We start from the raw sequence: 11764 nt of genomic DNA, 5'->3' as shown, positions 1-11764 counted from the left end.
GTCAAGCTCGTTCAAAAATGAAACAAGGGTAGGTTAAGTAGGTAGATTGTAGAGCGTAGTCATGAGCATAGTTCCTTGTCTTGTGTCAAGCTCATTAAAAAATGAATCAAGGATTTTAGAGCACAGTTCCTTGTCTTGTGTCAAGCTCGTTAAAAAATGAATCAAGGTTTTTAGAGTATAGTTCTTTGTTAGGTAGATTGTAGAGAGTAGTTACGAGCATAGTTCCTTATCTTGTGTCAAGCTCGTTTAAAAAATGAAACAAGGGTTTTGAGGATAGTTCTTTTCTTGTGTCAACCTCACTAAAAAATGAAACATCTCCCACAAGTCTTTCCAAAATCTTGAAAGTAAAGCTTCATTCCATCCACCTCATTGAATGCAATGAAGCTTGGGGGGCATGTACCTCGTTTTGCGTCATTATGCTGGGGGCATGTGAACTTTTAACAAGCATAGTTTTTCGTTTCAAGCTTGCATAAACATGAAACCGAATCCGAGCATAGTTCTTTTCCTGTGTCAAGCTCGTTAAACAATGAAACAAATCCTCCTCTACTTGAGTCGAGAGATTGACTAGATCTCATAGATGTTAAGTTGTATTTTTAGGTTAGTTAAAGTTTTGATTTGAGTATGGGAATGCCTACCTCAGTGATGATATAATATTATACATGTATTTTGTGTTGAAAATTGCAGGTTCTGACCAGGCTCTCCACGAGATAATCCTTGAAATGATAAAGCGCTTCACCCTTCCTAGATAATACAAAACCCTAATCTATTCCAGGCTTCGCACTTTAGGGGGCAATCTGTTACACTAAAAAATGTCACCATGACTATTTACAGTTAGTATGGCTCAATCAACAGTCATGCTACCCTCTTAGGCAAGTATTATGCCTCTGCTCTCCATGTCAAACTCCAAAAAAGAGAGAAAGTCTTGTATAAATGTATTTATCTCTGGGGACGCAGGTTCTCTCAACCTTACCTGCGGGGACGCTCCCAATGTTCACAAAAGTTGTGTCCAAAGACGCTCTGTATGTAAAGGGACAGGTGCGTCCCCCTGTAAAGGTTAGAATGCGCAAGTTTCATCTTTAAAAAGTTACTTGTGGTCATTTCTAGAGCATTCTAGAAGGTTGTTCGACGTGTATTGGGCGCCTCCAGATGGTTCATGCATTCCTATCAAAGAGGAACTTATCCCATCAATAAGGGAGCTATCCCACCCAAAGAGGGGATTATCCCATTGATGGTGGACCTGATTAACCTCCTCTTGAGCACTATAAATACAGGCATTGGGCCAGAAGGAGGAGGGGGTTGAAATCTATACATTTCTAAGGGTAAATGCTGCAGGAATTAGGACTCCCATTTAGAAGCTTGTGAGGAGAGATTGCCATCTTTGCTTGTTCTATTTGGAAGTGGGTGAGCTTTGTCAAAGTAGAGGAAGACTCTTGTGGACCCTGGAAGGAGCTTGCACAACACCAAGGCTCAGGTTGTAATGGTTCCTTTTGATTACCTTTAATGCAAATTGGTCCATTCTTCTCAATAACTTGTTGTTTATGGGTTATTTCATGTACTCCTTGGTCTATATGTTGAATATGCTTTGTTTTATGTTATAATCAGGTGCTATTTAATTGTTTGACTGTTGGTGATTGCAAGTTTTGGAGAAAAGGAGGAACTCATCCAGGTCAACAAAGCTTGGACTTCTACAACAGCGTTTGGACAAAGGTAAGAACGAAACACTTTATTTCTCATATCACAATGCATGTTTAGAGAAGGATAGTTCTAGTTTGTCTTGTTTGTCATTAGAATGTCTTAGACTTCTAGGAAGGTCGGTTGTGTCCGCACTTTTGACTGTTTCCGTGTGACAGTGTGTGTGTGTGTGTGTGTGTGTGTTCTATTGATAATTAGAAAGATATATTGTGTGCATCCATAGTTGCTACTTCTTCCCCATGGCCTACTACTAGGGAAACCGAACAATGGAAGAGTAGTATTGTGGTCCAAAAAATGTCATATATCCAGTAATGGCTAAGCCATTTGCTAAACTTGTTTCTAACGTTAGTTTTCGTTAAGTAATATATTTTATTAGACTGAGCAAAACCAACATATAGTTGCATAGAGATAGTAGAATCAAAAACCATAATGCCACCCTAGAGGGAGGGTTTGCTAACAAAACTGCAACCCATGGAGGAGCTCAAGTGGAGGTGGAAACATTGATGGGAGTCATCGGTGTGCCTGCCAATTTTGGTCCCTTGCCACGAGATGGTATGGATTAAGTTCAAGCCAACTAAAGAGCTTAATCTCGGTGCTCAAGGGACATGTCCTTATGCTAAGCCTCTACGTCATTGAGTTGTAGGGAGATTCTCTATTGGCTTCATTTCGCTCCAAAAAAAACTTTTCCTAAGAAATCCTTGACATGCGAGTGAAGCTTAATCACAATGAGCTATTGATTCTACCATCTATGAGAGTGGCGTGGGTCCATTTCCCACTCAACAATTGAGGCCAAGACTTCAACATCGGGGAATTCATCTCAATTGGACATAACTTCTACTACTACATGGTGAATTTCCTGCTAGATATGTTTAGGGGCTTGGATGTGGAATCTCTAAGCAGCAAAGTGGGGGTGTAGGTGGCGCCTGGAACTACTCTCAACCAACTTGGAAGAGCCTCGTCGAATCTTGGCATGTTGATGAGGCATGGGTGCAGAAGCCAATGAAACACCAAGTAAGTAGTGTAGAGAAAGAGTAACATACTTCTACCCTAGTGAACAAAATGCTAAAACAGTGAGGAGGCTAGCGAGGGAATGACTAGACATGGAGTAGGCACAAAGTTGGGTGGCAAACCAAGAGTTAATTGAATAGAGAGCAAGAATGCAATGCATATAAAGAGAGATAGAGTGCCACACAAAGGAGATGAGCTCAATATCACTGTTGAGGCTAGGGAAGGGCTAACAGAGCGAGGTGAGGGCATAGAACAAGTCAACAGTTCGAGTGTCAAGCGATGTAGACTAAAAAAAGATGAAATTATGGGGCATTGTTGATCAAGAGAAGGGTTGAACATTGTCAGCATTCCAAAGAAAATGCCACCCCACCAAAGAGTGGTCAAACGAAGAGAAGAAATGATAAAAAAAATTGATAAAATCACCACCACGCAATGTAATGAACTAACTGCATACCCAATGGAAGAAATTGTATATCTGTCTATTTGTTGCTAGAAGAGCTGAGGTCTTGGAAAAGAATCAGGGAAGGATCCTTGCATCAACTACTAAAACCTGAAAACTCCTCTATAATGACGAATTCCCTCCACCACTTGCCAATGTTTTCGAATTTCTAAGGTTCGTCTTGGCATCACTTCTCTAGAGCCCCTAACAACCTCCATTAAAATCTTGTGAGGGCATCAATGCTCGGTGATAAGCTCTGTGGGGGAGGTCGGGTCAGGGGGGCCTAGTTTTGCCTCTTGGTAAAAGGTGGGAACAATGAAACAAAATAAGAAACAAACTTGATAAATGACAAGTTGCCTTAGAGCCTCCATTGTAACAATCTCTCTTTCCTTGTCGAGCCACATATTAAACATCAGGACCATCTCTAGATCCTTTCGTTGATTACCCACAAGATGTAATGAATGTGTTTGATTGATGTATAACATCATTGCACAATGTGTGAGCTAGGTTGAGGGTGAGATGGCCATGCCTTCCCCCTCAATTAAGTCAAGTGATGGTGGTGGGCCTGTCTCAGCGCCCACTCCAAAAATAAAAAAATGAAACATTTACAATGTTTCTCACCCAATATGAGAAAACTATTTAATCTATATGGTAGTGCTAATATTTAAATAAAACTTACACAAAAAATATAATATTTTGTAGTTTTATTAATAAACCTATAACTACTAATAACCTATTCACAAGTTACATATATCATAAATTCATAAATAAAAACACATTTGTACTGATCTGTTAAAGTTTTAACTCTTTTTCATTTCAACATAAACACATTAGTTATTTCAAGCATCTAGAACAAGTTTTTCATTTCAACATAAACACATTAGTGATTTCAAGTATCTAGAACACGAATAAGACTCTTTGCAAATCGATTCTAAATACCCAAACTCTAGAAAAATACCACTGATTTGTTAAAATTTCTAATTCTTTCTCATCTGACACTGCCAACTGCTCTAGAACATCATGAACAGATTAACCATTTCAATATTCCAAAACATGTGCACCTACAATATTAATACATTCACACATATTGGGATGTCATGGAACTTTTCTAGAAACTCTTTTCTTGCAGACACACGTTTTCTGACCCGAAACATCATTTTCGAATTGCAGGGATAGTAATCAGTTCCCACAAAACTACAACTACACCACAACTAGAGATATCTAAACTTTATGATCACAAATTTGCTTTCCTGCCTTTGTTTTATGCCCACTGCCTCTTTTGGGAGCTCAAACATGGACCCACTCGTGGTTTAAGATCTGTATCCCTGTTCACACACAAAATCCCCATTTTCTTGACCGCCTTTCACTCATATGCATCCCCGTGCTTGCTTCGACCTTGCCTCCAGTCTTCCACGTGCATTTTCTGCGTTTCCCAGATTCAGAGCACTCCTATATAAACGTCTTATACCCTCCACTGATCCATATGCCCTTCACTTTCTGCTAATACCAGATCATTCTCACGCCCTTCTCTTTGGATCAAACCAAAAAAAATTGATATTTTTCGTGTTGCGATATCTGCTAATTCCACAGCCATGACTGGGACCTCATCAAAACAATATTCCTCGGTCCACGACCTAACAGTCAAGGTGATTTGTAGTTTAATTTTAATTTAATTCTTTGACTTGTTTTCTCTGATATTATTATTCTCTACACCCATTTGCATATGAGATTCTGAATGGACTGTGTTAAATTGTATGCAGGACATTAGGGGTAATGACGTGGATCTCAGCCTCTACAGAGGCAAGGTTTTACTCATTGTCAATGTTGCCTCTCAATGGTAATTCTACATTTTGCTTCAGCTTGGGATCAATGATTTCATAATGGATTTAATTTATGTTATTAGAAAGAAAAAGGAAAGAATTTTTACAATTGTGTTTCTGTAATTTTTCAAATCAGGTATTTTATAAAATTTAGTTCTAAAATAATATGTGAGAATGAGTGATTGGAGACTTTCAGAGTTAATTATATTTATATTGTAGAGATTTCGGGAATAACGCTGTGTAATATGTGTGATCTGTGTAACATTTAAGATGGTGATTTCATCCATCATCAGGGACCGTAGAGAGCCTAGGAAGCACCCATGCCTCGGAGACTCTCTATGGTCTTGATGATGGATGGACTCACCATCCCAAATGTTGGACAGTTCACCTATATTACACAGTATTATTCCAGTATTTAACTAAAATTATCCCATTTATACACTTGACAAATTGGGGCCACTCTGTTCTTTGTCTTGCAGTGGGTTGACTACCTCTAACTATACTGAGTTGAATGAAGTGTATGCAAAGTATAAGGATCAAGGTACTGTCCAAACATACATGGTTAACCTCATTAATTGATTCTTAAATTTCCTTACTGTCCTATTATATCCCGTTGTTGTTGTTGTTGATCTGTTGATAATAGCATGTATGTTAGACAAGGAAGGTCAAAATGCCTTAGTTTTTTAATGGTATGGGATTAGCATCCTTAGGTCAATTATTTTATTTGAGTTTGTTGAAAGTTTTGCATTACTTTTCTGTTTCCATTCTCCCGTTCTTGTCTTGATAATATATTAGTCTATTACTGATCAGTGTTATACCCACAATAACTTTTTTCCAGGATTAGAAATACTGGCTTTTCCATGCAATGAATAGAAGGAATATCCTCGGGATAGGCTCTAGTGCCTCCTTCCTTCTCCTATTGTGTCATATTTGTAAATCCTTCAATCCTATCCCAAGTTGTTCTTAAGGGGGGATGTTAGGATATTCCGACACATAGGAAATAGTTAAGTTCAACTTGGTCTAGTATAGAGTTAGGTATAGAGTTAGGTAAAGTGTGTTTCTTTATCATTGTACATTTTGTAACTTACAATCCGATGGTCACGATATGTAGTGATCCGACGGTTCACTCTCTCCTCGGTATTACCGACACTTGATCCGTGGCTTGACACCCGATTGGTCCATGAGTTCTATTTAAAGCGCATGGAGGGTCATTGTTCGGGTAATCCTTGCATGAGAGAAGCTTATGTAAATTTTCATTCTTTCATTAATAAATTGCCTGTAGTAGCCACGTTGGCGCAGGCCGTGGACTATTTCCCTCTTTGAGGGTTTTAACCACGTCAAAAATACTGGTGTATTGATCTGTGATCTGGTTGTGAGCGGTGTCCTTTTGGTGTTCTTTTTGAGGAACTTACCCTATAAATTCCTAGAGGAACCAGGTGACAATGCACAGATTGCAGAAGTGGCTTGCACTCATTTTAAAACAGAGTTTCCCATATTTGACAAGGTCTCCATCTTATTTCTGTTTTTTATACCTTCTCAGGTTTACTACTTCTTGTCATACAAGAGGTGGATTAATTTAAAATTAACTAATCCATCAGGTTGATTCTTGAGATCCTCGGTGCTAAATTGGAATCTCTGTAATGTAGGTGGAAGTTAATGGGAGCAGTGCAGCTCCTGTGTACAAGTTCTTGAAGTCCAGTAAAGGTGGGATTTTTGGAGAAGACATAAAGTGGAACTTCACTAAGTTTCTGGTGGACAAAGATGGAAATGTTGTTGAACGATATGCGCCAACTACGTCTCCATTGAGCATTGAGGTGTCTGGACAAATCACCTTTTCTTAGTTCCATGCCTTCTTTGCAGAGATTCTAGCTGTCTGCTTAGTCTTTTTGCATACAAACTTGACATTGAAAGGGTTTTGATTTAATGGGATGCATACCTTAAAGGATTAGTTACTAATATTCTCCATTACAAACATAGTTACTAATATTTTCCATTTCGTGTTTGCAGAAAGACGTGAAGAAGTTGTTAGGAATTGCTTGATTCTGTTAAGAAAATACCCTTTCTGTTGGGAAAATAGAAGAAGTGGCAATTCAACATGATAGTGTTCTATCCCTGGCACAGATTCAAGGGAGCATTGTTAGGCAGTTTGTCAGTTTATCAAAGTACTTATTTTGTTCAGTTGCACAATATTCAAGGCAGCATTGTTAAACAGTTTGTCTGTTGATGCAAGTATTGCATCCACTATGTTATGTGGCATTTCGATTAGTTTTTTAATCATATATTTCAATGCAATTTTAACTTCTTGAACTATCATTGAATAAAAAATGATGTGGGTATGTTTGTTTTGCACTAATAGCTTAATTTTAATCTTAACACTACCCAAGACCCTCCTAGTCTTTATATCTTCAAATGGAGCCTGTAATATGTTATTTTCAAAATTTATATATCATTTTAAAAAATATCTTTCATTATTTTTGAAAATATATAATTTTTAATTTATTTATATGATTTTAGATTTATTTAATTAAAAATTAATAATTAAAAATAATATTTTTTAACAAATATAAATGCTTTTTAAAATATAAAATTTAAGAAAAGATTTGTACTTCGAGGGATCTTTATATTTATTTATTTTTTTAAATATAAAATTTAAGACAAGATATGTACTTCAAGGGATCTTTATATTTGATACTTGACTTTTAAAGTTTTGGATTTTAGATGATTATGTGTACTTTTTTGTGTTTTAAATAAATTTTATTTTTGAATTTATTAAGTATTATATATGCTTTGTACTATCAAAAGGGCCACTTCAACAATTACATGATGATTAAGATGAATAACAATAAAGTAAAAATGAAGAAGATGAATGGTAAAAAGTAATATGAAGCTTGTAATAAATAACAAATAGATTACACAATGATCTTCTCAATCTATTTCCTTAAGTATTTTGTATAGTTGTGCCTACTATCTTTCACATATTTCATATAGGTAATATGATAAAGGAGGTTGAAATCACACACCATTCAAACCTTTAATCTTAGATGTTATAGTGAAGGGCATACTCTATTTCTCCTTCTTTCTAATATCAATGGTTGCTTTCTCTAACATCAATCATTTTGATTTCAATGGTTGCTTTCTCTCACATCAATCCTTTTGATTTTCAGTGGTTACTTTCTCTAACATCAATCCTTTTGATTTTATGAAGCTTAAAAAAGAATCACATTTGTGAGACCAACAGAAGGGGACTTGCATAAGGAATATTTATACAAATTAAGGAAATATTGGCAAATAAGAACTCTCGTGCCCAAAGGTGCACTTGGGATTATAGGAGAGTACCCCAACCATGGGATATTGACAACATAATCTTAGAATTTTGAGTTCAAGTGACATTTTATTGTAAATTCAGGTACCACTCCCAATAGAAGTTGGACAAATGAGACTTATATGACCTTTTGGTTTGGTTTCTTGCCATATGGACATCTACAGATGTAGATGTCGGAGTCATGTGACCTTTTGCTTTGTGATTCTCATTCTATCATCTCATGATTTGCATTGTCATGTGAACCTTTGCCTTTAATTATTTTCCATGATCATGATCTCAAATCATGTAGCTGATTAATTATTCACTTCCTCACTACTAAATTCCTTTAATATGAGTAACATTTCATTCAATTATATTTAATCTATCATTTCAAAAAAGTGGGAAATATTTATCATGTAGTAATTATCCATTGTATAAACACTAAAATCAATACACAAAATAGAATAAATTAAATGTATGTACTATAATAACTCTAAAATAATTGTACAAAGTAGAATAATGAATTTATTGTACACATGTCAAAATCAATGCACTATATTAAGAGCAATGCAACAAACAACTTTAGAATTAAAATGACCTATAAAAGTTATCCAATTAGTGTGGATTGATACCAAAACCATTCTCTAGTAAAATTCTGCATTGAAGTACAAGTAAAACCTATGTCTGAATTTTATTAAACAAATAACATGTTTATATAGCATTGCATGAAGAGAAATACTACAACAAATTAAGAGATAAGTGCTCAATTAAATCATAAGAACTAGCAACTAAGCACACTAATAGAGATAGCTGGATAAATATCTCAATTAATCCATAAGAATATGTGATATGAAACCAAAAGGATTCATCACTTTCCAAACTACAATAATCTTTATAATACAAATAATAACATGACATGCTAAATACATATGCTAATCCCTATCATTCCTCATAACAACAAAAACATTATCCTGCAATGCTAAAGTTGAATTGGAAATTGAAAAATATTGTTGTTGATGATGACCTTGCTTACCAATAAAGTAGAAAACAATAGATCATTATTCAATCTAGTGAGACAATGACTTGTAATTTAAATTATTAGATAATGATATGCAAGTGCCTGAGGAACTCAGACATTAAAAAAAGAAGAAGAAATATTTAATAACATTGTATGTTTAGACATATGATGTGCTCATTTCCTTACAAACCCCTAAAGTGTTTTCATGTACCTCACTAGGAAGAACATCCATATATAATTCACTACATTAATGAATTGAATATCTTCCACTAAATGTACCATAAAACTAGTAGGTAAATATTGCTTAAAAATACAAATAATTTCTACCATTTCATTGTTTCCATTGCAGACACACGTTTTCTGACACGAAACATCATTTTCCACTTGCAGAGATAGTAATAAATTCCCACAAAACTACAACTACACCACAAGTAGAGATATCTGAACTTTATGATCACAAATTTGCTTTCCAGCCTTTGTTTTATGCCCACTGCTTCTTTTGGGAGGCTCAAACATGGACCCACTCGTGGTTTAAGATCTGTATCCCTGTTCACACACAAAATCCCCATTTTCTTGACCGCCTTTCACTCGTATGCATCCCCGTGCTCCCTCGACCTTTCCTCCAGTCTTCCACGTGCATTTTCTGCGTTACCCAGATTCAGAGCACTTCTATATAAACCTCTTATACCCTCCACTGATCCATATGCCCTTCACTTTCTGCTAATACCAGATCATTCTCACGCCCTTCTCTTTGGATCAAACCAAAAAAATTTGATATTTTTCGTATTGCGTTATCTGCTAAATCCACAGCCATGACTGGGACCTCATCAGAACAATATTCCTCGGTCCACGACCTAACAGTCAAGGTGATTTGTAGTTTAATTTTAATTTAATTCTTTGACTTGTTTTCTCTGATATTATTACTCTCTACACCCATTTATGATTTGCATATGAGATTCTGAATGGATTGTGTTAAATTGTATGCAGGACATTAGGGGTAATGACGTGGATCTCAGCCTCTACAAAGGCAAGGTTTTACTTATTGTCAATGTTGCCTCTCAATGGTAATTCTACATTCTACATTTTGCTTCAGTTTGGGATCAATGATTGCATAATGGGTTTAATTTAGGTTATTAGAAAGAAAACTAAAAAATTTATAAAGTTGTGTTTCTGTAATTTTTCAAATCAGGTTCTTTATAAGATTTAGTTCTAAAATAATGTGTGAGAAACAAAATATTGATGGACTATGCAGGGCTATTTGTTTTTTAACTGAAATTATCCCATTTATAAACTTGACAAATTGGGGCCACTCTGTTCTTTGTCTTGCAGTGGGTTGACTACGTCTAACTACACTGAGTTGAATGAAGTGTATGCAAAGTATAAGGATCAAGGTACTATCCAAACATACATGGTTAACCTCATTAAATGATTCTTACATTTCCTTACCGTCCTATTATATCCAGTTGTTGTTGATCTGTTGATAATAGCATGTGTCTTAGACAAGGAAGGTCAAAATGCTTTACCTTTTTAATGGTATGGGATTAGCATCCTTAGGTCAATTCCTTTATTTGAGTCTGTTGAAAATTTTTCATTACTTTAAACCAACTTCTAGTTCTGTTCCCATTCTCCCTTAGGTCAATTCTTTTATTTGAGTTAAAATTATGCATTACTTTAAACCAACTTCTAGTTCTGTTCCCATTCTCCGGTTCCTGTCTTGACAATATATTAGTCTATTACTGATCAATGTTATGCCCACAATATTTTTTTTCCAGGATTAGAAATACTTGCTTTCCCATGCAATCAGTTTGGTGGACAGGAACCAGGTGATAATGCAAGTGGCCTGCACTCGTTTTAAAGCAGAGTTTCCCATATTTGACAAGGTCTTCATCTTATTTCTGTTTTTTATACCTTCTTAGATTTACTACTTCTTGTCATACAAGAGGTGGATTAATTTAAAAGTAACTAATCCATCAGGTTGATTCTTGATTCTTGAGATCCTTGGTGCTAAATTGGCATCTCTGTAATGTAGGTGGAAGTTAATGGGAGCAGTGCAGCGCCAGTGTACAAGTTCTTGAAGTCCAGTAAAGGTGGGATTTTTGGAGAAGACATAAAGTGGAACTTCACTAAGTTTCTGGTGGACAAAGATGGAAATGTTGTTGAACGATATGCGCCAACTACGTCTCCATTGAGCATTGAGGTGTCTAGACAAACCACCTTTTCTTAGTTCCATGCCTTCTTTACAGAGATTCTCGTTGTCTGCTTAGTCTTTTTGCATAGAAACTTGACAATGAAAGGGTTTTGATTTAATGGGATGCATACCTTAAAGGATTAGTTACTCATATTCTCCATTACAAACATAGTTACTAATATTTTCCATTTCGTGTTTGTAGAAACACGTCAAGAATTTGTTAGGAATTGCTTGATTCTGTTAAGAAAATACCCTTTATGTTGGGAAAATAGAAGAAGGGGCAATTCAACATGAAAGT

General features: G+C 35.8%; 2 pseudogenes across 2 annotated transcripts; both read left to right on the top strand.

Moving 5' to 3' along the window:
* The first annotated feature begins 4407 nt into the window (after window positions 1–4407).
* LOC149148187 (putative phospholipid hydroperoxide glutathione peroxidase) lies at window positions 4408–7312 on the top strand (annotated as a pseudogene). Its single transcript, XR_016263172.1, has 7 exons — window positions 4408–4785; window positions 4900–4976; window positions 5439–5500; window positions 5798–5837; window positions 6385–6463; window positions 6606–6773; window positions 6967–7312. The product of XR_016263172.1 is annotated as a putative phospholipid hydroperoxide glutathione peroxidase (transcript).
* A 2388-nt stretch (window positions 7313–9700) lies between these two features.
* Window positions 9701–11502, top strand: LOC149148186 (putative phospholipid hydroperoxide glutathione peroxidase; annotated as a pseudogene). Its single transcript, XR_016263190.1, has 5 exons — window positions 9701–10144; window positions 10266–10342; window positions 10608–10669; window positions 11051–11158; window positions 11308–11502. The product of XR_016263190.1 is annotated as a putative phospholipid hydroperoxide glutathione peroxidase (transcript).
* Window positions 11503–11764: the final 262 nt, after the last annotated feature.

This window comes from Pinus tabuliformis, chromosome 9 (genome assembly GCF_031772625.1).
Source record: "Pinus tabuliformis cultivar Carrire ecotype Pingquan chromosome 9, CPIR1, whole genome shotgun sequence".
NCBI lineage: Eukaryota > Viridiplantae > Streptophyta > Pinopsida > Pinales > Pinaceae > Pinus > Pinus tabuliformis.
Note: the sequence above shows the minus strand (reverse complement) of the source record. Positions and strands in the feature narration are given on the sequence as shown.